This window comes from Hippoglossus hippoglossus, chromosome 23 (genome assembly GCF_009819705.1).
Source record: "Hippoglossus hippoglossus isolate fHipHip1 chromosome 23, fHipHip1.pri, whole genome shotgun sequence".
NCBI classification, from domain to species: domain Eukaryota; kingdom Metazoa; phylum Chordata; class Actinopteri; order Pleuronectiformes; family Pleuronectidae; genus Hippoglossus; species Hippoglossus hippoglossus.
The window spans coordinates 8,959,556-8,986,861 of NC_047173.1; the positions used below are offsets into that span (position 1 = coordinate 8,959,556).

General features: G+C 44.9%; 1 long non-coding RNA gene across 1 annotated transcript in view; it reads left to right on the forward strand.

Moving 5' to 3' along the window:
• LOC117757343 overlaps nucleotides 1-27,306 on the forward strand; it is a 73,349-nt gene that overhangs the window by 40,272 nt on the left and 5,771 nt on the right. The window contains exons 2-4 of the long non-coding RNA XR_004613095.1: nucleotides 16,704-16,744; nucleotides 25,375-25,651; nucleotides 26,090-26,147. This is a non-coding gene — a long non-coding RNA (uncharacterized LOC117757343). The remainder of the gene's footprint in view (nucleotides 1-16,703; nucleotides 16,745-25,374; nucleotides 25,652-26,089; nucleotides 26,148-27,306) is intronic.

Consider the following 27,306-nt stretch of genomic DNA (forward strand, 5'->3'; position numbering starts at 1 on the left):
GCCTCTTCTGGACAGTGTTACCTGCTGCCCGTTTCAGTGACATGAGTTATATCTGGTATTTCCGATGTTTCCGGACATCACTTGCAGTATGTGGAGCCATCACGTCCTTGTCACTGTCAGGCTGAATCACTGAATGAGACACATGGCTGACGAGGACAATGCATTTGCATTTGACAAGAAAAGTGGAAGTTCAGAAAATGCATAGTTGAGAAATCAAGTAGTTCACCAGATGTGTATCATCCTTTTTGACTGTATAAGTATTTTTGTACCGCGTGAAGAGTCTCAGGAGCAGTGTAAATGAGAATCAAATGTAAAGCAAAAACGTGGAGGTAAGCAAACTGCTCCTGATGAGACATCAAGAGACGACGAGGTGCCTCTAAATCTGCTGTTTTTTAAACTCCCCCTTTAAGCAAAAGTGCCACTTTGACAAATTTGCGGCGATGATCTGTGCATTTTGAGGTCACAGGGGAAGGAGGTGCTCACTGTTTTACATCTTGTTGAAAAGACTCAACTTCTCACCTGCTGTTACGACTTTTACTTTGACTTGATGAGGACGGCACGGAGCGTGTGTGTATGTGTGGGTGTGTGTGTGTCTGTGTGTGTGTGTATTCTGTAAGTTCTGTACGTGTAAAACCGAATGTGTAACATAAACAAAGTGAGGACAAAAGTGGGGATCCTCACTCTTACAATTGGCCATTGAGAGGTTAATGCTTGAGTAAAGGGACATTATTCAATGAATCGGAAGTAAAATTTACCAAAATGTGGAATTGTGTGATGTGTATGTCTGTGTGTGTGTGTGGTCCAGGTATTACTCATGTTGTGGGGACCTACAGTAAATCTGTTCACACAGTCACATTATGGGGACTTGTCTTTCTTATGGAGACAAAAGGCACGTCCCATAACATAAATTATTAAATGTTAAGGTGAAGACGTGTTTTAAGTTTAAGGTTTAGGTTTAGGATTGGGCAATTGGTTACTTTGGTGAGGGTTATAGGAAATAAGAGGAAAGTCTCTCGGAAATAAATGTAAGTCAATGTAATGTCCTGTAATCATGGAGAAATTACTCTGTGTGTGTGTGTGTGTGTGTGTGTGTGTGTGTGTGTGTGTGTGTGTGTGGTGTGTGTGTGTGTGTGTGTGTGTGTGTGTGTGTGTGTGTGTGTGCGCCTACTTGAAGTATTCATGAAACACTCACCTCCTCTAAGCTGAAGCAACCAGACACAGACAGGTAAAGAAATGGCACGGTAGAGGAAAAAAGACACGAGGAGTGTGTGTGTGTGTGTGGTTGTTTAGGGAGGGGCAGTACAGGGATCATGTGTGACTCCAGGCATCCAGCCACATCTGACTTTGATTAATTGGCCTGGCGTTCCTCCGTCTCTACTGGGCAGCCTGACAGAGAGGCAGACCACAGGACAGCACAACACCACGAGGGATGATCCGTCTTTTCACTTTCTTTTTTTTCTCTGTCTCTCTCAGTGTCGGGCTCCTTCTCTCAGACCCTCTCTCTCTCTCTCTCTCTCTCTCTCTCTCTCTCTCTATCTCTCTCTCTCTCTCTCTCTCTCTCTCTCTCTCTCTGTGCTCGCTGTCACCATTTGAAGAAGACACACTCCACAGAGCTTCGCCACGTTAGCACAAAGCACTCCGGCACACCCGCAATGACTTGCCACAGAGGTGGTGGTGGGCACATAATGCAGTTCATTGTTTTCTGACAGAGATTCAGGATGTACATAGCTTTCCATCAGGAGGAGGGGAAAAAATGAAATGAAGGACACTCAAGATTTCAACAAGTGCTTGAGGATGTTTAATCGTAGAAGTTATTTTAAACCACATCTGTAAAACACACAATATGTCACTATCGCAGGGTCGGCGTGTACTTTTCTTGCACTTTGTCATCTGCCAGAATTGAACTTGTTTTAACAATGATTTGCAGACTCTGATACAGTTTGCTTTTAAGTGGCCTCACAGGAACGAGACTGATGGGCGAATCAGTTTCTGCTTTCCTGTCTCAAAAGTTCTGTTCATGCTTTGAATCAAAGGCAGAAGTACACACCTGTCGCAAGAAGAATAGCACTGACTTCCCCCGGATCTTTAAATATTAGCTTTGTGTGCGTTTATCATCAGACTCCTCAATTAGCTTGTACCGTGACCTTGAAACGCTTTAATCAGGAGAGAGGGTATGAACTGTGTCACATGGCGAGATAGGGCGGAGAGGTAAGCGCTCTCTTAACAATGTTCTAGTTGAGCATATACTAAAGTCACCAGTAAACTCGTAAAACACAGTAAAAGTTTGCCTCAGTTTTGTAGCAATGTAAGTTTTCATTCAAACATTAAAACTTGTTAAACATGCCCACTTATACTTAACAATCTGCACATGTAAAACCACCGGATCCGACTCTGAATCACAGAAACTGTAATTCTAGGCTTAAATCCAACAGGTTTGCTGATTAGCTAAAACCATCACTGGAAGATTCCGGTGCAGTGCATTAGCCTTTCAGCTCCTGACAAGGGGCTACACGGTGTTAACATGCAGAAACAAGTGGCATGTACCACTGCCAAGTCCCCCCCTCTCCTCCTCCTCCTCCTCCTCCCCCCATCGCCACCTCTTTCCCCTTTTTCCTCCCATCCCTTCCACCATCAGTGTTTAACCCCGCTCAATTTGCCCGTCTGCGTGAAACAATACTTGTGATCAGCGCGTGTAATGGCACCTTATTAACCCCAATTACCACAATTAAAACCCTGCTGCCACTGGGCCCCTTTCAAGTCTTAATTAATCAGATGGCGGCGAAGAGGCCGGTTTAGTGTGTGTGTAATAGCCCCCCCCCCCAGTCCTCATATACACAACATACATACACACACTGGCGCGTTGGCACACACACCTTCTCCCCAGCCTTGACCGACCATGTGGCCTCGCTAAAAAGCACATCTGGCGGAACAAAACGTCTCCATGCTGGCAGACAAATGTCTCCACGTTACAAATGAAAGGCAAGGGTCTCTCTTTCACTCCCTCTCTCTCTCCATCTCTGTGATGTGGGTATAATGAACGCTACAAGCCCCCTTGGCACAGTGCCTTATTGGGAGGGTTTGGAAAGCTGCCCAGTTTGTTCCTCGCTAATTGCTTAATTGATGCATTGTTTTTACTGATGATACGGATTTGCCTCCCACCTCCCCCTACCCTCCCTCCCTCGCCTCCTTCCCCTCTCCACCGGTGCACATGGATACAGATACAAAAGGAATTACACCCTATTAGCAAGTCATGGTCTCTTTCAGCAGACTGTATTAGAGACTTAAAACCATTGTGACGGCTCCTTTAATTGAGCACGAGCACTTGATGTAACATAATGCCGTGTAAATAAAACCACTCTCCCCCCTCCTGCTCATAAGCAGCCGCGAGAGACAAATGAATATGTAGCTGCTATAGTGCTAACAAGAGACTCTTTTAGAGCCATTGCAGAAATCACTTAGATCACATTGAAAGAGGCTTTTATTTGTTGGTTAGGGATTTAACTCCTATTGCCTCCATGTGATTTCCTCCACCGAGGCAATCACATGCTCACTGTGTATATGCATGTGTGTCCAGTAGGTGTTTCACAGTGCATAGTAGACTAGTTGTGGTTGCAGAACTAAAGTGGTCTACGGCAGATATGCAGCACGAGGCGCTGTTGTTATCAATAAGTCATAGTCGTCATGCATGACATTCAGATGCTCGACTAAAATCAACAGTGTGGAAATATCATCGAAAGCCACACCCGCTTATGGATAATTGACATGGTTGAAAAATCGGTCTGCTGCGGTTAATTCACTAGTCGACAACTTTTTGGGAAAAGTTGTAAACTACTGAAATGCAGTATTTGTGAACGCCCTAATGTCCAGTCAGGATAAGAAGTTACTTTAATTGGCAGGCTAAGGGTTAATGAAGGCCTCTTCTGGGACAGAGCCTTGTTGTAGTGTTGCTCAGGAGAATACACACCCTCTGAATGCACTTCTCTAGACGTCTCTCTTTCCTCCCGATCTCTCGGAGTGGCTCACTTCGACGAATGCAGAAATGGGCGCACACACACACTTGGGCTCGCATGTGCGTGTACACACACTGGCACAGCCCTCTGCATATTCCTACTGAAGTCTAGGATAAAGAGGATGTTTTTTCCCTCCATCTGTGTGTTTGTCCCCAGCTCCATCAGTGAGGGAATGCTCTCTGACGGTTTCCTGCCAAGAGGGGCCAGGAATCAGCTAGATGAAGGAGTGCCTGGTCCACTGAGAGATGCTGAAGACACACACACATACACAGTGTGACACACGCAGTCACAAACAGGAATGCTTGTACACATACACAGCATGCACAACAACAAAAAAACGCACACACAGGTGCAGGCGTGTGTGTGTACACACACACACACACACACACATGCATGGGTAGATGTAGACGCACACACACTGAGACACACACAAACTTCAAGGCCTCAGAGAGAGTGAGAGAGAGCTAGAGAGAGTTGGATGTTATTTATTCATCAGTCTTTCTTGTAGTCAGGAGGCAACAAGCCCCCGGAGCTGTAAACACACAGAGACACAGGCCTCAGTGAGCTCCAGCCCTGGGAATAACAAGTGGTCCCCACATACAAGCATGCACATACACATGTGGGATGCCTGCACAAACACACACACACATGTGGGGTGTCAGAGCCCTGACACCGCAAAGACAAGACAACATCCTCCCTGGGAGTGAAGGAAGACAAAAGCCCGGCGCAATGCAAGACAGGGTCTCGACGAGTGAACCCGCGTATGTAAACCACCATTACACCATCACAAAAGAACAGCAGACTTGATTCCGAAGCATGATAAATTGATTTCAGTACTTTCATACTTACCTCTGTTGAATATTAATTGAATCAGGCGGGCAGGATGAGATAGGAGGGCGGACAGGCAAAAGAAATAATCAGAGTGTAAAAAGGGAAGAAAAGAAATGTGCTGAAGGAATGGGATCTGGCATCCCTGCGTAAAAATAGCATCCCCTGCAAACACATTTGCTATTATCTCTTCGGTGCGGCGCAGAGTGGCACAGGCTGCACCCCGGCCCCCTACGGAGCCAGACGGCAGCATTTACATGAAGCCGGGGCAGGAGAGGGGGAAATTACAACTATTGTGACTTGTCTTTCTACAGGGTTTATTGCATAATGTGGTGTGAGGGCACAGTGGATGTGGCGTCCGCTGACATCTCTGCCGCCTCTGCATGGGCCTTCAACTGTGACTCTCCGTGTTCTGTCTTTAGTCGTGCTCTTCTTTCGCTCTTTGATTTAAATCGTCATATGATTACTGTACAGTTCATATATCTGTACTTTAGGTAGATTCCAGCAGCAGCAGCAGCATTACTGGTGAAGAACACCACCAAGACTCAGTTGTAATGAGGTTTTGAAAATCCATAACCTCCTGCTGTATTCTCACAGGGGCTCATTCGGACATTATCCTGAGTTTTGAAAAGGGGGCTGGTCGGAGAAACTCCTGACAAATGTCTGCAGCAACCGACTCGGACATTTGCGCTCTCACATACAGCCCCTCCAGATAATTTCATGTCTGAAAGCAGCTTATGTGTGTGTGTTGGTGTGTGAGAATCGTCAGCAGCAGGGCCCACCCATGCAGGCCTCTCTGAGCCAAAGAGGACCATAGTAGTCAGATCTACCGGGACCTGCTCCGAGCAGATGTTCACTTCCCCTTTGAGTGTGTTTGTGTGCACTTACATACTGTGTTCTTGCATTTACCCTCTACAGTATCCACGCTGAATGCATTTTAGTGTGTGTGTGTGTGTGCATTCCCCCTATTCAAGCACCTACACATGCGACAGCATTCCGATCCACTTTGTGGTTTCTGCCACTTCAAGCACCCTCTCCTTCAATGCTCTGTGACCGAACACCTGCTGTACAGCGATCTTTTAATGAGCAATCCACCTGAGAGAGGAGCGAACGAGGAGCGGGAGGAGGAGAAGCATTTCATGGGTCTTTATTTTTTCCTTTAGCGGCGCCACCTGTGCCGTGTTAAGAGATGTAAAGCGTCATCCCTCCGCGGAAGCATGCGTTTGGCTTTGATTAGCATCGCAATCACAGCGCAGATGCACAAAATGAGCGATGCATTATCAAGAGGAGGCACACATGCAAACATGCCCCCGCGCACAGGGAGACTGTCCTCATTGCTCACATGAGCCGCCTATTTACCATTTTTCATACTGAGTTAAAAAAACCAACAAATGGGTGTCCTCCATAGCTTGCTACCTAGGAGAGAGTACCCACTCTTTCCATTATTCTCTCTCATCTCCTCTGCTCTCCTCTCGTTATTTTCACTTCTCACTCCTTAATATTACTCAGTGTGTGTGTGTGTGTGTGTGTGTGTCTGGCTACAAGTATGCATGTGCTCGAGCGCATGTATGTGTGTGTGTGTGTGTGTTTCCAGGGTGTTTGGGCAGTGCTCGGTCTGAGCAGCGAGGAGGTGATTTGTAGCAGGGGCCTCCACTACAATGCTCACTTCAAAAGCTCCTTCAGGAGGCTGCACACTCTCGCGCTCACTCCGCACTCTGGGCCCAAATCAGCGGGTGAGTTCCTGCTTTGCGCGGCATTAACCTACCATTTCCCTCATCCTTCTCATGCATTATGTCCTTTGAATTTGTGTACCTAATTAGACCTTTGGGTTTGCTCAAGCTGCTTGTCTAATTTACTTGGCCCACGTTCACCAAAGGTACATGCACTTTTTGTCCTCGCTCTGTGTCAAATAAACGCTGGGCTCATACTTTATAAAGTAACTGGATTTTATGTGTTTTTTGTTTTTTTATTATTCTGGCAGAGAGATTATTCCATGAGACAAAGAGAGTTTTGTTTTGTCTGTACCTGTAGCTAAAATGAGCTTTCTCCTCCTTTTGAAATTCCTTTTTAGCACAAAGTGAAAACAAGTTTTCTCCTGAAGCACCAGACAAGCTACACTTTCTACAATATATCACATCTTCTCCGAGATCGGCGACTAATTTCTTTGGCAGTGAAAAGACTCCAGACTGACACAGTCATTGAACGCACCCGCGATACTCTGAAGGCTGATCAAATGGGCAGATTTTATTTGTACATATCCCATTAGAAGCCTCTGCGGAGATGTTTTCTCTCTTAAAGGAGGAAGAGGGGGGGGGGGGGGGTCTGCAACGCATCCCACTAGTGCAATTTTATTTCTTTCTACAAACAGTCTCAATCAATTAGCCGACCGCATCTGGCTAAAGCACCATTTATTACCAGATGAGGATTTAAACGTACATGAGAGGGGAGGGAAATGTTACAAACTGTGAAATATTGATGGTGTTTGTGTAAATGCCGTTGCTTACGTCTCTTTTTAAACTGTTTATAAATTCTAATGCGGGGCCTTTGGACTCCTGCAGTTTGGGTTTGTTAGCATTTAATGCAGAAGGGCGGGGAAGCGATGAGCAAATAAGCAAAGGCCTGCAGAGATTGCTAAATCGGGCTCTGAAGTGCAAATGAGCTTCCTCCTCTCTTGGTTCGAGATTATATATATTTTTTAATTCCCTGCCACTGAAACACGGGACATGGGGAAACATGTTTATTTCAGTTACTATTAGCATCCGCTCCACAGCTACAACCAATGAAAGGGATTTTTCCCCATAGGACTGAGGTGGTTAATTAAATTACATCTCAGTTCTGCTAATTCCTTGTTGTGCCATTAGCGCTGTGTAATGTCAGTGGGCACCGCGGCTCACTAATGACTTGAAAGCTCAAACAACAAAATCCGGATAGAAGCCGGACAACTGTGTCATGAGACAATTATAAAATATATATATATATATTTATATTACTTCCAGCTGCTCAGCTGACTAACACACTGTGCAACGTTTGAATTAACAGCCCGTCAGTGTTTATATTTGGGCCAAACTTTGTTGGAACCTTTCACCCTCTAAAAGCTACTGGCACAGTTTGACCTTCTTTTTCCTCTCCGCTGGAACAGCTTGAGTCGAGGCCTGATTAAAAAGCACAGACGTCGGCTGTGTCTTCCTGGGAGGTAAGAGCTAGCTAGGAGCCCGGCCGGGGCCTCGGGGAAATAAAGATTCGGATCGGGCTGATTTGAGTAGATGAAGATAGTGCGGTAATTACAGGCATCCCAGATCTCAGCAGTAGATATAGCGAGCCGGGCTCAGCGCTTATGGGAGTGTGATAAAGATGGAGTCCTGTGTATTGGCAGGCAAGCGTGGTGGATGATGAAGGGAGTGGGGAGCCATTCTGTCACTGATCCACAAAATCTCATGAAATGGGACCCGGGGTAAGTCGCTAACTGCTTGACATCCTGTGTCATGGTACCAAAATAAATGTATGCCATTTGACACAGAAGAAGAAAGTGGTTGTTCTGTATGCATTACTAATGTGGTTATGATTCCTGTATTAGCTTTTTTTCCCCGCTGCTGTTATTAAAAATCGTATTAGTCGAGCCACATTTTATTCAGTTTTACGCTTTTGTCTCCGTCTCTATTTGCATCCTTCCTCAGTTCGTCCCTCCCTCTCCGACCCTTAAAGTCAATTCATTTTGGAAAAATCTGATGAAAATTATACAGGGGAGAATGATTATTGAAGGAGAGTAATTTCACCCACTCCGGTGATCGACACTAATAGGACTCCATTGTTGTTAGCATTTAGCCTGTCCTGATTACCTTGTTTTTCATGGCTGCATCCTGTGCCGGGTCTCCATCCCGCCAAACCTCCATCCCTCCTCCTGGGTGACATTTCAGACGGGGCCCTGAGGGCATTCGGAGGGGAGGCATCGAACAAGGTAATTGCGACGAGGTTTCCCCCCCTCGCCAAATTAACCTCTGCTCTGGAAATTTATTGGCCAGCCGCTCTCCGGAATTTATTTAAACGTAGCTGTGATTTTTGCGTTGAGCAGTGAGACACCACGGCTTTGTGAACTACATTTATGTTTGAATATTTCTTTTCATTTCTTCCTCTTTTCGTCTCTTCACTCAGACGTTTGATTATGTAGAGATGGAGGATGTTTTGAGGAAATGACAGCAGCCAGTAATTCATTAGACAGACCCCGGCCTTTTGGAACGTTTTTTAACTACTCACCTGTGGAAATATACATGAGGTTGCGTCGTCTTGACATCTCGGTGAAGTCAGTGCACTCCCGAGGGTCAGAGCCAGGACACAGCACAGTACTTACAGACTGGCTAATGCATGCTGCTTGGGAAGAAAGCCAAAGAAATTTGTCCTTTTTTGCCATTTCCCCTTCTCTGTTTGGCTGCCTTCTCCCTCCCATTCTGTCCATTTGAACCTGACTCATGACTTCAGTTTAATAGTTGTAATAATAGGCCTTATTATGGCCATGACATTATACATAACATTCCACCATTTCCCTCCATTACTCTCAAAATGGCAGTTTTTTTCTGAGGGTGGCGAGCTCCAGGAACAAAATATGCACTTCCACCTGGACTTTACACAGTGTTGACTTTCTCCTAGAAACACAACTGGCATTGCTGCGCGCCTCCAGAGACCCCACACATGCAGTCTGTTCTTTATGGTACATTATGGCAACTGTGTGGAAATCTAATGTGCACAATATTAATATTTAAGAGGAATATTAAGGCTTGTCAAACCATTAGGAGCCACAAACCTGACCCTCTCTAAACTTTCCTGGCCACTCTTTAAAATCAGTTAGAGATAAATGGATGTGCTGGAAACCTTTTCGGTCTCCTCTTGTCCCCTATGTGGCATATTAAATTATCCCGAGTTCACTTTCAGGGGCTTGACTAATGTTAAAATGTCTCTTTCGCCGGTTGTGTAACTGAAATATGTCGACCGCCTCTGAATAAACATCAATCTCCTCCGCTCGTGCCTCCAGATGAGATGATTGGCCAAATCGTAAAGCGGAGACAGCTGGTGGGGTAATGTCAGCCTGGGCATGGGACGCACGGCCGGCGCATCGTGATTTACATTGCATCTGGCATTTCGGCCCAACCGGCGGAGCGGAGTATCAGTCAGATTTATTTGACTTTTCTTTCCTCTCTTCCTCCTCTGCTCAGCTCTTTTTCTCTGCTCGCTGACAGGCCATCAGTCATTCTAGTGTATCTACACATGTAAAAGGCTCCTTTAATGAGGAAGTTAGGAGGTTACACTCTCCCTCTCGTTCTATCGCCCTCCGTCTCTCATTGGAGAGCTGCCAATTACCGTTGACGAGGGCTGCAGATAGGAGACGGGAGACAGGCAGTGTCGGAGACGGGCAGTGTCGGAGACGGGGCGCTCTCCCCTCTGACCAGGGCTAGTTGTTGTCTGTACGTTACAGCACAACCGCTCGCCCATTTTCCTCCACCACCTTGTGTCTTGCACCTCGTTGGCCCCCATCCCATCATCCCTTACTGCGCAATTTGTGAATCAGCTTATGATAATGGCCCTATCATAACAGAGCAGGCCCCCATTGAAATGAGATTGGCTGCGACAGTGCTGACCTTTCGGCGGAGGCAGGAGTGGTAAAGCGCCCACACCGTAACAAGGTCTTTGAGTAAGAAACTTACAAGGCAAGGTTACTGTTCCTGGAAAAATGTATGAAAGAAGAGAGAGAGAAGATAGAGACAGTGTGTGAGTCCGAGACAATGTCCTGATTGTGATTTCACAAGTCGATTACTTCTATGAGTGCCGTGTGTGTGTGGTGTTGTGGGATGTTCTGCTGATGCCGACGGTTTTAAGAGGACACTGAACGGCCGGGGCGGTTGATGTAGATGATCTTTACGCATCAGATGGAGACGCATCAATCTCAGTTGAATGGCCCTGGTTCTTGTGCTGAAATCCACCCCTTTATCCACTTGGGTAAGAAGCAGAGAAAGTGTTGCACATTCAGCACGGCATACAGTGATGTTAGGGTCGCTCATGCAGAAACTATACATTTTAACATTTGCCACAGTGTGTTTGTGAATGCGTGCGTGTCTGTGTGTGCCTTTTCCGCTCATCTTTGTCGATTTGAGGGCGCACACGCATTCACACCCGATGCGTTGGCCCTCCATAAATAAAACAGCTTCCTCTTGGCCTTGTTGACAGGACCTGTAATGGAGTCTGCATCACCAGTCTGACTGACTGACTGGTTTATCGAACTGGTAGAGCATGAAGCAGCCAGATCACTTTTTACCTGAGGCCTGACAACAAGCACGGGCAGCTCCCGATGACTCTGTTTGTGTTCCGTGTGCGCTGACACTCGTGTTTGTGGTTATTCTTATGCCTCTTCACGCGTCGCCCTCTTGCCGTATGGGCGCATGCACGAACGTGTGTGTCTATGCGTACATCTGCCTGCACGATGACACAAAAAGAGGTGAGAGGTGCGCGTGATCAATCTTCATTTGGTAATTTATGAAGGCTTCCGCTTGTCAGGTATCCAGCGGTGTCTGGTACAACTCATTCTGCTGTGCTGGAGGGGGGAACCCCGGGGTATCTGCGCCTCCTGTCACCTCCCCTCCCTCCCTATCGCCCTCTCCTACAGCGCCTGCTGCCGTCAGCAGCCCAGAGGCATAGCAGAGAGAGCGAGACGGAAGACGGAGTGAGAGAGGAAGCCAGGCGGGATTAACCCTGTGGCCACCCACGGCAGGTGCTGAGGCAGCCACGCGTACAGCCTCATTAAGGAGAGCGAGAGAGGGCAGCGTGGCAACAAACACGATGCAGAAACGGGAATGTGTAAACTGCAACTTGTGAACACAAACACACACATCGATTAAACCACTGTGCCCTGGCTCAAAGACCGGCAACTACGGAGCTAACACTCTTTTCTTTGTCCCCTGCTCTCCCCCTCCACTTGTCTACTTTCTCTCCCAGGATACACTGCATCATGTCGTCACCCCCGTGGCTCCCTGAGTGGGCTCATTTTGGGGTTGGCTCGTTCTGACTGGCAGGCATGTTAGGCCCATGGGCACCTGGCCGTGATAATTGTTGACACTCGGCGTTCTGGGTTCACAGGAGAAATTGTGAAATAGCAATTTGGTCATAGACAGCGGAACACAGCACAGCCCTCGGCCACAGGGTCAACAGGCAACAATTAGACCCCTAATTAGTTAAAACATGTGACTTGAGTTTGTGTTGAATTTTTCCAAATGCTGACTATCACGTTTTTAATGATGTTGAGTCCTTATTCTGGTCCAAGACGTGTTTTATGTCTTCTCTCGAGTTCAGCCTTTGATGGGAAGCAGCTACAAAATGCTGCACTGCAAGAATTTAAGTTCAGGCTATTGCCGGTAGTTTCAACATTAGTCTTTTTACATCACCACTATTTAAGTTGAGCGTGTTAATAAAGTGGGAGAACTGCCCTCCATCATTAAATCATGAAAAAATATAGGAATTAGAAAAGATTCACTTTGATCTTGATGCGTTACTCTATGCTTGCAGTTCTTCCTATTTGCTCATCTCCCATTTTATCAGTTGATTAAAGATTGAGATGGAAGTGTTTTTGAAATTAGTTTGGTCAGGATGAGGATTGCAATGGTCTCCTGGTATCTTTTTTTTCTTTAATTTCTGTGGATGGTCCGTTTTCGTGACGACATATCGGGTGGTGAATTATTCAAGGCACTAAGCAGCACTTTGGGCCAGTTTCCCCCCAGTCGGCATCTTTGATTGGGAAAACGGGGGCTGATTTGTGAACGATAGCCTCAGGGCTACTGGCCTAAGGCGAAGCTTGGGGGGGGACACTGGCCTCCGAGCCCCTCCTGGCCCCAGGGAGGAAAGAGTCCGGCCATGGCCGCCAGGCCTTCCGGTCTCCTAAAAAGAGCGTCCTTGCTTGTCCGCACCCATCAGCCCTGCCTCTGGAAGTGAGGTGTGATGCGGGAGCTGTTCCACAGAGAGAATCAGACGGATGAGGCGCTTTCTGAGCAGCGTCTCTCCCCTCAGCCAGAGCCTCTGTCTCCCGCGGCTGCCTGGGCAATTTGTCGGTCGACCTGCCAGGAGCAGAATGCAAATCCTCACCGGAGGAGATGCACAAGGGCCTCAGTGCCTGCCAGCTGTGTGTGTGTGTGTGTGTGTGTGTGTGTGTGTGTGTGTGTGTGTGTGTGTGTGTGTGTGTGTGTGTGTGTGTGTGTGTGTGTGTGTGTGTGTGTGTGTGTGTGTGTGTGAGAGAGTGTGTGTGTTTGCCCAGCAGTCTTTCCTTTAACAGCCTAATAGGATAACTGTCATCAAGACCTCAGTGTATCATTGTGATTATGTGTGTGTGCATGTGTAAGGTATCATCTTTCTCTCTCCCTCCATCTCCGAGCGTAGACACGACTCTCCTTCACTGCTCATCAACCCACCGCTCCTAATTTATAGACGGGCATAAAAACTCTGTGTTTTCACTCACCCTGCCCACCTTCCGCCTACCCCTGCATAGCACCAGCATGACAAAATAGGACACATGCTGTTAACCATGTAAAAGTTTTTTTATTTTTTCTTCCCTTTTCCCTCCATCTCCCATCCTCCTATATTTTAACTCTCCTCAGACAATAGGGCTGCACATTCATCCCGCGCTTGTAAATGATGACTGGGCGCTCATCTGGTGATTCGACTGACCCGTACCACCCGGGTCAACCTCTGGTTTTCGACATGTCGGGGTTTTCACAAACAGATTGAGCATGCAGGCAAAGATAAACGACTGAAATACCAAGACGAGCAACACGCTGCTCTCCAGACAGCGCAGAGTTCAGAGAAGTTTTCAAGGACAACTCTCTATACACAAGATGAAAGTGATCTTCTGGGCTCTCATCTCATCTCCACCGCTCATATCCAAATACCACCTGGCTCATTCTGTGCTGTCAGCACTTTTTATCTCAAAAATTAATACTTTTTTTCTCCCTGGTCAGATAGGGGTACTTTATTCGTCGCGGTTTGCCTGGAGTTCTCCGCATCTTTGGAATGTGAAAGAGTTGAAGGCACGGATAAAAGGCACTTTTCTAATCAACATTTTTTTTTTCCTTAAGCGCTTCTTTCTTTTTAAAAGCTGTTTTTCATTATTTATAAGTGTTCTGAAGGTGCCACTGAGCTGATTTCTTTCACGAGGCCTGATATGAGGCCGATGGAGCTTGCAGAATTGATTAGATAAGCTTGGAAATTACAATGTTGGGCACGCAGTGCTCTGAAATGTGCTCTAAAATACACCCAACGTGAATATTAATACCCAGGGCTTATAAGCACTTATTTGAATGCATGGGGGGAAGTTGAGACATGAAGTTTCATGAACTGTCCGGTGTGTATTGCCTTATATTACTGATCAAATAAAATATTACCCCTCCTCCTTGAACGTCATAAGATTCATAGTGACGGGTGGGTAATCGCAATTTCATCATTAGCAGTTGAATGTTGAGAGCTAATCTCTGTTTTACTGAATAATTCTGAAAGATGTTAATCAAACATACGAAAGCATATTTGAAATATTTAACCAAACGATATTAATGAAGATCAAAGGGTGTGCTGTTTTTAGCGGATGTTATGCGAAAAGGCCTGGGTAATAGCTGGGTCCATAGGAGCACATGAACACACTTTGTCTTCTGCTAAATATTTCATGCCCTGTACCCTGTTGTATGGGTGCTTAATGAGCTATGGGGGAAAAAAGGTGATTTATCATGCAAAGTTTTCAAAGGAAAATGCAAATCCAGATACACACAGGAACACACATCCCTCGCAATTTTCTACACATTTCTCTCCTCGAGTAGCGCAGCCGCGCCACATTTTCCTGGGTGAATATTTTAGCCCCGAAGAAAAGCAAACTCAAGTGAGAGCAAGAATCAGGGGTCAATGGTGTGTCTTTAAAGAAACTTTCCCTCTCTTCGCCTCTCTACTCAGGCTCTGTTCCTCCCGCGAATACTATATCAGCCGGAGAGGGGAGAGATGACAGAAACGCTGTGGACGTATGTGTCAGGGAAAGGGGTCAGCTCTGGGCAGACTCATGTTAATGCTCGCCCATTAATAAAATTTATTCTACTGTTCTGTCGACTCCTTTCAGCGGCGTTGGCCCAGAGTGTATTCCATTTAAATCTTCTTTGTTTTTTCTGTTATATTGTTAAAGAGAAATACATAAGAGGAGACAGGTGTGGTGACGACACAGGCGAGAATTAATTGGATAATATGTGAAGACAGAGATTAAAACAAAAGAGAGAAGTGTGGAAGGACGTGGAGTCGGGCAGTGGAAGACCCCAATGCGATTATTTAAAAAGAAACTCCATTGCAAATAACATTCCTTCATTCCTTATATTAATATTAACCATTAATGAATCAAATATAATATTTAATGAAGGAATACAGGTAGAAAACTAATTGAATTACACATAAGAGTTTTTTGGAGCCATTAGTTGACAATTATTTCGTGTGTGAGGGGCCAGTTATATGTAATACATACATGCACAGTTCCTGAGTCACTAAAGTGCACATTTAAGTCATTCCTTGTTCACTGTTAGCTCTATAACTTTGAGCAAAGACACACATATTTGAATCCTTTTTGAAATTGTTCCTCATTCATATTCTGTACTTATAAAATAAGTATATAAATTAATTATTTATTGTTAGTATTGTTATTACAAAAACACCCTGGCCCATGAACCCCCAATGATTTTCCAATGAAGCCCGCTTGCTATTGAAGTTGAATAGCTCTGCAGTAACGTGTACCCTGAAGTTGAATGTTGCATGTGGTCAAGGTGGTGCTTATTTTAATCCTTTTATACATTGTTGACTTATCTATCGAAATCTAAACTGATTTTACAAGCTCCTCATGCAGTTTGTATAAAATTGGAATTTGGTCATGCACAGTACTCGGGTCCACATTTTGCTGCTATTTGAAAAATATTGGTTCTAATGCTGATGTTAAAGGATTTCTGTCCAGTATTAACAACGGAAACCAAACTACTAAGAATGTAGACAGAACAAATATAATCTGTGGAATCATTCAGTTCCAACCTTTTAGCTGAGTTATCGATAGACGTGCACATGTATTATTTAAAGAAACGAGGGAAACGGTGTAGTTAAGAGACATCTGTGTCTATGAAAGAAACGAGCAGTAGTAGGTCGAGGTAAGAGAGGGAGAAAGTGTGTGTGGGTAAGAAGACGGAGTGAAACACTTGGATCCTTTCCAGAGCGCCGGGGCCGGGGAGGAAGGGCAGGGCACCGGTAAGAGAGCGACAATCGTCAGGTGATTAGAAAGACTCGGAGGCTAGGTAGACCTACAAAATGAATAACGGCGCACGCCCAAACTGCGCCATAAGGCTCAATGGTTTGTGATTTGCAAGTTGATAAGACAAGAAGATTAATAATGCCGCATGATAATGGCTGGCTGAAGCTCAGCTGGGGAGATGGTAATGATGGGATATTGCTGTAGGAGCAGTTCACTGAGCCACAGTGGAGTGAGGGAAAGAGAGAGAGAGAGAGAGAGGGCGAGATGGAGGGAGAGACAGACTGATAGAGAGGGGAGACGGGTGGAGAGAGGGAAAGAACGAAGCTGCAGCCACATGGGAGGGGAAAAAAGCACTCATCCCAATTGGCCCTCAGGATATGAGAGTTTGAAAAATGAGAATGCAGTTATCATTTTAATTAGATATAAAGTTTTTTTTTTATATATATAGTGTGTGTATATAATTTTGCTGAAATAAGGACTTCAAAGAACATATGTATTTTGCACGGTGCACTGTCCCGTCATAATTCCTGAATGACTGTTTTTGTTAATTCGCCTTTTTTTTCTGTCTTGCCTGCCAGGTGGGTTACTGCAGCAAGAAATCCTGGCTGGTGGTGAGGAGGTAAATCATTGTGCAACTCACACATACCACCCCCTGAGTAATACACACATACCTGTAGGTACTTGTATTTGTCCGACTCCAGGTTCTTGTTGTTTCCGGGTTTCATCTCGAGATATTCCTTTACTAGCATGGACAATGCCTCCTGTACTGCTGAAAATGCTTGGTCGGGCATCAGCAAGTGCACGGAATCATTCCGATACCACGTCTTTAAAGTATTTTAAGCCGTCAGACTTGAACTCCAGGTAGTGTCCGCACAAAGGGGTCCGGACTTTCTCCGCATTTTGCCTTCGACATGTGAAGAACGCTGCCAGAGATTATCGCTGTTGCCCCTTATTACCGCCTTTTCAGCCTAACATACTATATTATTTTTTTTCCGTTTTGCGTCCATGGCGTGTTAGAAACGTCACCAATAAACTCGCTCATGGTGAATCCCAGTACATCACTTCTTCGCCGCTCCAAAACAGCAGTTGTGCAGCTTTTAAATTGGCCAGATCTCACTAAAATGGGAGCAATTTGACAATATTTAATGATGGAAAGAATTAATTGTTGTGATTTCCTTTTGTCATTATGACTGTCAAACTAGATCATAAAAGAAGTGCTCACACTGTAAAAGGTACTGATGCTAACTTACACTGTATTATTACTCATTATTCAATTCACTATTCTGATTCAACTCAGTTTTCTAAATTCTTCGAGGTGAATTCAGTGAAGTCCAACAAACTTGTTTTACTTAAACTGCTAAAACTGATTAATTCCACTTGCTATTTTTAAGTTGGAACAGCTTAAGTTAATAAAACATAGTCAATAAAGTAATAAATAAATAAAATATTAAATGTAATATTAATATGTTTTATGTCAAATGAACAAGTAGACATAAACGTAATTTAAGACAAATAATTGTATTTAATTCCCTTTTTCAAGGTCATCTGTTGTCTACATCTTTTTAAGTGAGATCAACTTGTCAGATGTTACAGTTTATTGCATTTATTATGTCTATTTGTTTTTCAAAGGGTTAAACCTGAACAACAATGATAGCATTCATCACTTCCATACAGGCCTAGTAGCATACAACCGTTATAATAGTTTGTATATGTACGTATATATATATAAGTTGTTGGTTTTCATATTCACTGGTATCAGAATCTGTATCAAGAAGTGTAAAATGTTTACACTTGTTTTATCATGCACTAGTAGTTTTTAGAGTTTGGCTTTGATAGTTTGTGACAAGCTCCAGATGGCCCTCAGTGTGACGCAGTCATCATCTCGTCCTCTGTATCACTGCAGATAAAATCATTTTCTCTCCCCTCATCAACACAAACATCTCATTTCCCTGCGAGAAACATGGAGTCTCATCTCCCATGGAATTTCTACATTTTTAATGATCTCGTTTGATTATGACAAGCTGTTAAACGCTGTGATCTATTTCCGCCGTTTTCCCTTCAGTGCTGTTGACTCGTGTGTTTACACCTCAGACAAACATTTTGTCAGATCCCTGATTCATCTTAATTGCACCACTTTGTCAGCGCCTGTTGATGATCTTTTACCGTACCTTCACTCAGTCGTTCGGCACCACGGTCTCTATTGTTTTAGACGTCACGCTAGCCAGAGCGACTTAGATACTGATCAAAACTGCTTTTTATCTCCAAGGGAACTAGTGATTACACAGTCAGTTTTGAAGCTGAGACAGTTTTTAGAAAGTATGAGTGGACTTGAGGGTTGTTTTGCATATCCCATAAATGTTTTCATTGTTTACTTAAAGAGATGCAGCACACTTTAATGTGTTTTATCAGCCGAAAACTTAATTATATGACTCTTCTTTGATAAAATACATTAATGCTACATTTATGGGTTGAACATGGCCAAAGTTAGCCTAGTGTCAACCAGTTGGGACGTCTCTACGTCATTACATCTATATATGTTTGAAAAGTCTCTAATCAAAGATGGAGGGTCCCCACCACCAGCGACTGCTCGTGAGTGAGAATCAGGAAACCTGCGCTCAATGGTAAATTTATGCCGAAACTAAATCCATAAACCACATTGTCCATTCAGAGACATCTGCCCTCCTTTACCACTCACCTGTCCCACACACACATCATTTGAACCGCTGGCTGATGCAGCTGCCTGTGCCAGCAGTTCAAACGGCTGGGGGGGGGAGCCTCAACTTCATACGGCATTTCTGTGAAGTGTGTGCTCCTACTAGAGTCCTAGCTCATTACTAGACAATATAGATAACTTAGCTTTAGCAAGGTAATTGGTATGTGGTGTGTATGTGTGTGGGGACAGGTAGAAACACTTCCCCCTACATGTAGGGGTGAAGTTACAGTTTAAATGCTTCAGACTGGACCAAACTTCCCCGAGATACAAAACAGAATGGACCAATACCAGTATTTGGAAGAAACATGAGGGTGGATGTAATGCTCAGTGAGTGGTTTCAAACTTGGTGCTTAATTATTCAAAAAGGGTTTTTGAACCAAAAAAGAAGTTAAATTGAAGAGGTGACAGAGCAGCATTTCAGTTGTTTGAGGTCAGCGCAGCTCCAAACGATCTCCCGAACGTCCGTTCATGAATCAATAATGGTCATTAACACCTAATTAAAATCGCAGAGCGGGGATCAGGGCAAATTGTAGCTCGAGCTGCACCTCCGCTGTGTTTTTTCTTCTTCTTATGCTTGGGAAAACAGGAGATTAGACACAACCCAGCCGAGTGTAGAGGCCCAATTTGTGCAGGTAATCGTGCTAACGAGGGACAAGTTAATTATGTGACAAGTCGCATTTCTATAGATCAACCAGGCTAACAGATGTTGTTATTGATGGCGGTCCCCGAGAATAGTCATGGCAGATAATTTGCTCATTACGCAGCATGTTAGCAGCGTGTTGTTTTATTATACAGTGTATGATGCAGTGGTGATTGTCACTGTGCCACAGATGGCAATTCAGCAACACTGTTTTTCTGTTTTTGAATGATTCTCTGACAGCTGGAGGGTTTGTTAAAGTAAAGTGAGGAATGGAAATAATTATGTTTTTTTCCCCCCCATCTTTATTCAAGAGCAGGACTTCATGTATCATGTTCACATTTTGTGATGCTTTCAGTCAAAGCCCTGCGCTCGCACTCAAATGTACCCTGCTGTGCTTTTTTTTGGGGCAACAAGTCGGAATTCCCAAACCAAAAGAATGCGAGGTGTAGTAATGTTGTCCCGACCTCACTTTGGTAACTTAACTGACGCTGTTCTCATAAAATACTGGGGAGAAAAAATAGAGCGGTGTCTACTTTTTATCCTTGCAACAGCATTAAACAACTTAAATAATGACTTTAATCAAGCTAACACACCCTCAACAAGGGTGGAACATTTCACTTGTCAACACTACACCTGGCATTCTATCTATATTTGAGTGCGAGCGCAGGGTTTTGAGCGAGAGCATTACGAAATGTGATATCAATAAGTCCTGCTCTCAAACTGAAAGACCACATGTTTGAATATAGTTAGCGATAAAGCCAGTACTCGTGTAACATGGACAAATGTTGAAGAGGATAAAAGAACAAACCTATATCCAAAGTGCCTCTTTTTTTATAAAAGTTACGTATGGTACAATTAGATCGTAATCCTGTCAGCATTCTCGTTTGTGTTACTATTTAGATTTCCTCTCAGATTGCGATAAGTAATTCGTAATTTCTCTGGCCCTCACACTGTCTGTACATCATTTCCTCTTCCTCCATGTTTGTATGATGGATGTGTTGGTTGCCCCTGGCGCTAGTGATAGCGCTGACAGAAGGGTTGTTTGTCCAAAGTGAGATTGACACTCAGTCAGGGCCCCGCCGGTCGCCCCCTATCATCGACATGACACAAAGTGGAATGAGCCACATTAGTGACACGCAGCCGCACGCACGTGCTGCGCCCCTGCCGTTTACACCCATTAAATGCCCATGATGATGTTCTGAGCCTGTGGCCCCACATACCCCACTCCCACCCCCGTATCGCTGCTTCCTGTGTCTCAGCGCGGTAAGCAGCGATAACTGATGACGAGGGGGAAGACGTGACATTGTCAATAACCATAATCGTCCCTTGGCAGGAAATAATGAAGCGTATGTGCCATGTCAGCCCTACATGCCTTCAATATCCTCTAATAAAATGAAGTGGAGAGAAGGAGGGTGGGAAAAAAACAACAATCAATAAAGCCATCAAATGATAAATATGAAATTGCCAAGTGGAGTGAATATTACATTCCCTCCATGAGGATGCTGGGCAGATTATTAGGATGAAGGGGAGAAGCCTATTTGTATGTAAATGGGAGATTGATTATATTTATTTGCAGACGGAGGGGGCTCTGAATGGCTCAGCACTCGCACAAAGAAGAGTGAGAGACATCTGCAGAGAGTCGGGTCATCAGACAGCTGTTTTTCTGTCTGTTCTGCGTTCAGGCCCTCGTGACGGAGGGAGGAAATAATACAGGGAAAGACAGAGGGAGGAGAGAGAGATCAGTCTTGTGGCTGCCAGCTCCAGCAGGGCTCACCTCTCCAGAATATTCTAATTACCAGCCCTCCTCATTACAGATGTCATGTCAATGAGCGAGGGATGAAAAAAAAAAAAAAAACTTCAAGCAGAGAGGACCAATTCTGTAATTTCTTAATCACTTTTTTTTGGCAACCTTTGCACGTGCCCCGGTTAATGCCTCCAAATTGAATGTTTCTTTGGTTTCTCTCTAAATAGGCTATCACGCTGGCGCTTAGCGAAATCTATTATTGTCATTTGCATAGGGGCCTTTTTTTTTTAGTGGCAGTATCCTACAGAAGGGGGCGAAGAACAAAGAGCTCATGAGGGAGAAAATAGGACAGAAATGATCCGGCGCTGCCTTCGAAAACGTGACGTCAGGTCCCTAATGAAATCTTTTGACTGGAACCATGGCGAATGGCGGAATCTATATCTGACACCTAATGGTTTGCATATGAAATTAGAGGCAGAGCGTGAGCGAAAGGACCCCCCCCCCCCCCCTCTTTCGCTTGATGTCCCCTGATTAATTTACAGCACTTTTGTTGCATCGGCATCGTCCAAAAATAAATTAACCAACGCTGGAGATATCAGGAAGCGGGGGGGGGGGGGGGGGGGGGGGGGGGGGGGGGCAATTTATTAGAGAGGGAAAAAAGTGAGATGAGATTAAATAAAACACCTAATTGACAGAATAAGTCGCCAAGCGCAAGAAGTGTCGGCCATTGTTGGAGACGAAGCGCGTGTATGTGTTTGGAGGAGGAGGGTGTAAGAGGAGAAATAAAGAGAGAGATGGAGAGAAAGCGCTGGCCACTTGATTTCCTATGAAAATTAATCGGCTATCAAACAATCTTGGTCTGCCGAGGATGATTATACAGCAGGGGCAGCGACAGAGGAGGCGGGGGGGGGGGGGACGTGAGAGTAGGGGGGAGAGAGAGAGGGGGAGAGAATGCCCTTTGTGTAGGTGAAATGTGTCGGGGACTGTCATCGTAATATACCTCAGTGAAATGAAGGTTAATTCTGATGTACAGCCTGCATGGCCGTCATTATCGGCGAATCATGAAAATAAATTAAGCCACTGAAATAGATACTCCTCGGCTACGCGGCAGGGATCTCGTGAAGGATGGACGGCTGAACTTTACAGATTATTATTGGGGAATAGTGCCGAATTCAATTAATGCACCTAAAAGACACCTTTATAGAGGGCAGCCATAATTTAAATGACAGCGGGGTGTAATTTTGCTTGTTATAAGTCAAATTTGCAGAGTTTCATGTTTCGGGCATTCTTCTCCTTCCCCCCCGACCGCCCCATTCTTCCCGCCCTTTTTTCTTTTTCTTTTTTTCCCCCTGTTTGCTGAGGATGTTCTCGTCCTTACTCCGGGAAAATTCCTGGAAAGAAGAAAACAGTGAGGTGGGCGCTGCCGTGCAGCTGAAATCCGATTTATGAAATGAATAAATAAATGTAAAAAAAATTCACTATCGCATCCACTCCTCATCTCCTCCTGAGTCTCAAAGTATATTTACCGTAATCCTCTGCGGCAGATCCTGCATCGCCTGTCCGCTCCTCCACCTCGCCGCGCAGGACCCCCTGTGCGCATGAGCCCCGCGAAGCATACAGATGCCGGAGCCTTTTTATGCAGATCCCCACCCCACCTTGAAAAGTGAACGAGAGCACCGATGAACTGGGTAAATGGTTGACCTCTCACCTGCGCGCAACGGCGAGCGAAGCCGGCGGCTTAATCCAGGCAGGTGTCTGACAAGCAGGCGAACACAGCCAGGGCCGTATCGCGCTGACCCTCGCTCAGACCCTCCCTCCTTATCTATTAATCTACACCTCTCTGTAGCAGGGGGGTTGAATTAACACCTCGACGGGGCACGGAGGCTCCTGATTAACACGCATCACCCCGCCACGCCGCTGCCCGCCTGCCCAAATAGAAGCGTGGGAGAGAGGGGAGATCAGAGAGGAATCTGACGCTCGCATATGCAAACATTCATACATGCAAACACATGGATAAAGTCATAGGTGCAAACTGTCATTTTTGCTCATGCATACACATCTGTCTGTACTCCTCCAGCACACACACTCTTTTTTTTTTAACCAGCTCTAACATGGCTGCTCCTCCGTGTTTTATTGCAGTTTTCTGAATAACCAGGAAAATAATGTGCAGCCAGAAATAAAATATTAGAAGAAACGTTCCAGTCTGATGAGTTTCCCTCCGTCGAGCACCTCTGTTGTTTAATTTGACATGAATAGTTTTCCCCGTCTAAACAGAGGCCATGTTAAATATTTATGTGCCTGTTTTTTTATTTTATGGAAGATTTGTGCGACGCAAAATAGAAATGGAACTAGTTGTTTCTTTATGGCGCATGAAATACACGGCCGGATTACGGAGCTCGCAAGAATGCTGTATATTGGAAATTGTGTCATAAAAAGCAGAAGAGCGGCGCGTGGAAATAGGTGGAGGAAAACTGTTCATATAAAAGTTGGGGGAGTTGTTAAAAAGTATTTGGAAGAAAAAGGAAAAAGACTTATCCCACTCTCAGCCCATTGAAGGAAGCCAAATAAGAGTAATTGTATTTGAGGGTAGAACGTAGTAATTTAGACTATTAAAACCATTGGTGTCATCTTTATTTAATCTCACCCACGGCGAGAAATCATATCCTTTTTTTTTTTCCAAAGCCAAACACACACAAATCTTCACTTCCTCTTCTCTCACTTCTCCTCCTGCGCTCTCTCTCTTTCCTTCTTTTTCCTCCACTCATTTACCCCCCCCCCCCCCCCCCCCCCCCCCATTCTCGGCTCCAGCAGTTTAAAGAATCCTTCCACTACCATTATTAGTATTGAACTCATTTCTAAATTCAGAAATTGGCTGAGGAAGATCATTCATTGCGGCAGATAGTAAAATCAATACCTTTTGTGTCAGGCGGCAGGGTCTGTCTCTGTCTCTCAGGGTGGGTTGGAGCTCTGTGTGTGTGTGTGTGTGTCTGTGTGTGTGTGTGTTTGAGCAGCAGAGTACTGTACAGAGTGTAGACAAAAGGCGAGTGAAAACTGGGGGAGTGGGGCCACCTCTTGACGACATGGATACACAGTCTCACGCGCACACACACTTTTTGACTCTCCCAGCTGGGCTGCAGGTCGAAAGCCACACACACACACACACACACTCATTTATGACAGATGTGTTTACTCACACAAACACACACATTTTGCATTTTAAATAAATACAAACACAAACAGAAATTTACATATTTTCTCAAATGTTTGTTGTGCAAATTCCCACATAAAATCACACTTACAAAATATTAAAATGCTCAAGTTTACAGGCACATGTACTGAATTATTTCATTAAAATTTTCTGCATCAACACACATTGAATACATTCACACACGCACACTTTTTTTGTGCAGGCACAGCCCAGTGACGGAACGAGGACAGCTTATCCCAATGAGAGTCAAATCAATCAAGTCCTTTTAATCACCACTCTGCTTTTATAGTGTGGCAGTAATGATGGAAGCCTATGTAGGGGCAATCCCCTAAGACCCCCTCCCCACCCACACTCACACACACACTCACACACTCACGCACACACTCATGCAAACCCCCCCCCATGTGGCTCAGATTGGAGCCGACGCACACACACACTCAACTCTGATGATTTTCATTTCTCAATTACATTATCTTATTAACCAATCAATTGCCAGCCTTATCAATAATTAATGTCTCCCCAACTATTAGAACGTAGATTAGATTAAACGCCAGTCTCTTGTCTCCCCTCTTTGATACTTTTAACTGGGCCCTTCATGGCCAATGTAATTTCAACAGAATACTTAATGTATAAATTGATTTTTAAAATGTATATATGTATTTGTAAACTAATGTTGCTCGGAGATAATAAATTAAAATGTATTAATAAATAATGTTAATATTCAATGCACTAAACAGAAAAAAATAAACTAAAAACATGCATAAAAATGTCAGATCTGACTCGCATTCATTAAAACATTTTAATTTGAAAACCCTATTTCACTCACTTCCAGCTGATAATTTAACCTCTCTCCCTTTTTCAGAAGTATAAGATTTGAAGACAGCATCAGATTAAATGACTGCTTAAGAGGGATATCCTTTTCCTTTTTTTTTTTTTTTTTACAGTGCAGTGCCCAGCTCTGGCAATGCACCGCCGCTTGCTCCTCACCGCCAGACGAGCGCTCGGAGGGGTGCTGAGGGACGAGCTCGCGGATCGATGTCTCACTCTGCTCGGCCCAGCTGTAGCTGTTGTTTCTCACACAGAGAGGCTTTGTCTGGGCTCGACAAGAAGAAAAAAAAAGAGAGAAAAAAAAAAACAGCCGATAACAACTGTTTACCGTCTGCCGCCTCAGGCCTGAGGCCGGGCCTTGCAACCCGCTGCACGTCGCGGTGGTAGCCGCTGGTACGGCTCGCACTTTGAGGCTGTTAATATGAGAAGTGGTCTGGGGGTTGGGGGCCGGTGTTATTGAAACATCAGAATTTTTTTGACCTGCGCAGGAAAAAAAACCAGTGTGTGTTTATTTGGAAAAACACTGAAATACCTGCAGACAAACCAGCTCATTGTAAAGTCGTTTTTTCCTTTTCTCACTCCTGCTCAGACAAGTTCAAACACAAACACACACACACACACACACACACACACACACACACACACACACACACACACACACACACACACACACACTCACAGAGACAGAGGGGTCTTGACCTCTAGACTGCAGGCCTGTGTCACTGTTAATTAAAACCCAGTACATAGGCTCCACGCAAGGGATGGTACCGGTGTTATACAGGGACAGCTAGTAATGGTTTTCTTATTTCCTCGTCATGATTTGTGTTGTAGGTGTCTGAAGGTGTCGGAGGCTACACGAGGAAGCTGGACGCGCTCGGAGTGAGGTAAGGTGAGAAGAAAAAGATGTGGAAATGTGGTGAAAAAGTGAGGGAGGAAGAGAGAGGAAAACTCCCTCCCTCATTTTTACTTCTTAGCCGGGGCTCAAAACATCTGTCAGCACTCAGACCACGGTGGCGAGGAGGAGGAGGAGGAGGAAGCGTCCAGAGGGCCTGGTATGCAGCAGGCCCGCCCGGCCCACTGCAGGAGAATCAGTGGAGCCGCTCAGCTCCGGCAGAGGCCCGCCTTGTTTATTCGCCCTGACCTCGCGTTCCCTCCGAGGTTACGGGGGACCCGCTTTAGTGAAAGGAGCCATTGTCCTGCAGGAAAAATCTGTTACAAATATTTACCGTGTGAGGTGGTGGTGGTGGTGGGGGGGGGTAATGCAGAGCCATGGCTCGCAGCCAGCCAGACTCAAGCTGTAAAATTCACCACGGTGCATTTTTAGAATTAGCCATCCCCACACTCATGTTCCTTTAAACCAGGGGTTCAAATTATACCCCCACATTTTTATTAATGAGATCGCACTGTCAAACATTATTAGTCGTCTAATAGCCTCAACATCAGGATACTATGATTTCTTCCAGCCTGTAACGTCTCCTTTTCACCGAGCAGATACAGTGACTGTGCAGTTATGCGTTTAATGACTCTTTGTATTTGTGAAATTAAAATCTCCCTTAATTCTAAGTATTTTAAGCAAACACACACACAGATTTCTCTCTCAATATTTTTTTTCCTGCAACAAAATCTGGAGCACATCCCCGCACTGCATTTCTTATTCCGCGGGGCCCCCCTGTTAGGTCAGTAGTAACAAATGCATTTTCAAAAAGGCTGCATAAATTCTCTTCCCCCCCCCCCCTCTTCCTCATATGGCTTTTTCTTGAAAATGCCATACTGGTTTTAGCTGGAATAAATCTGCTGTTTTCTATCACGCCTGCCTTTCTTTTTTTTCTACCCTTGCAGCCGGACCGGGCGGACAACCTCACCGGCGCATTGACATGCAACAAAGCTAATGGTGGCCGGGACAGGAGGGCCTAATCTTCACTAACTGACAAGATTTAAATTGAGGAGACATCTTCCGCTGATTAGCTCCCACACCCACAATTATCCAACTGGGGTGTCAAGCAAGGTTTAACATCTCCACTGATTCTTCTCTCCTGAGACATCCGGGA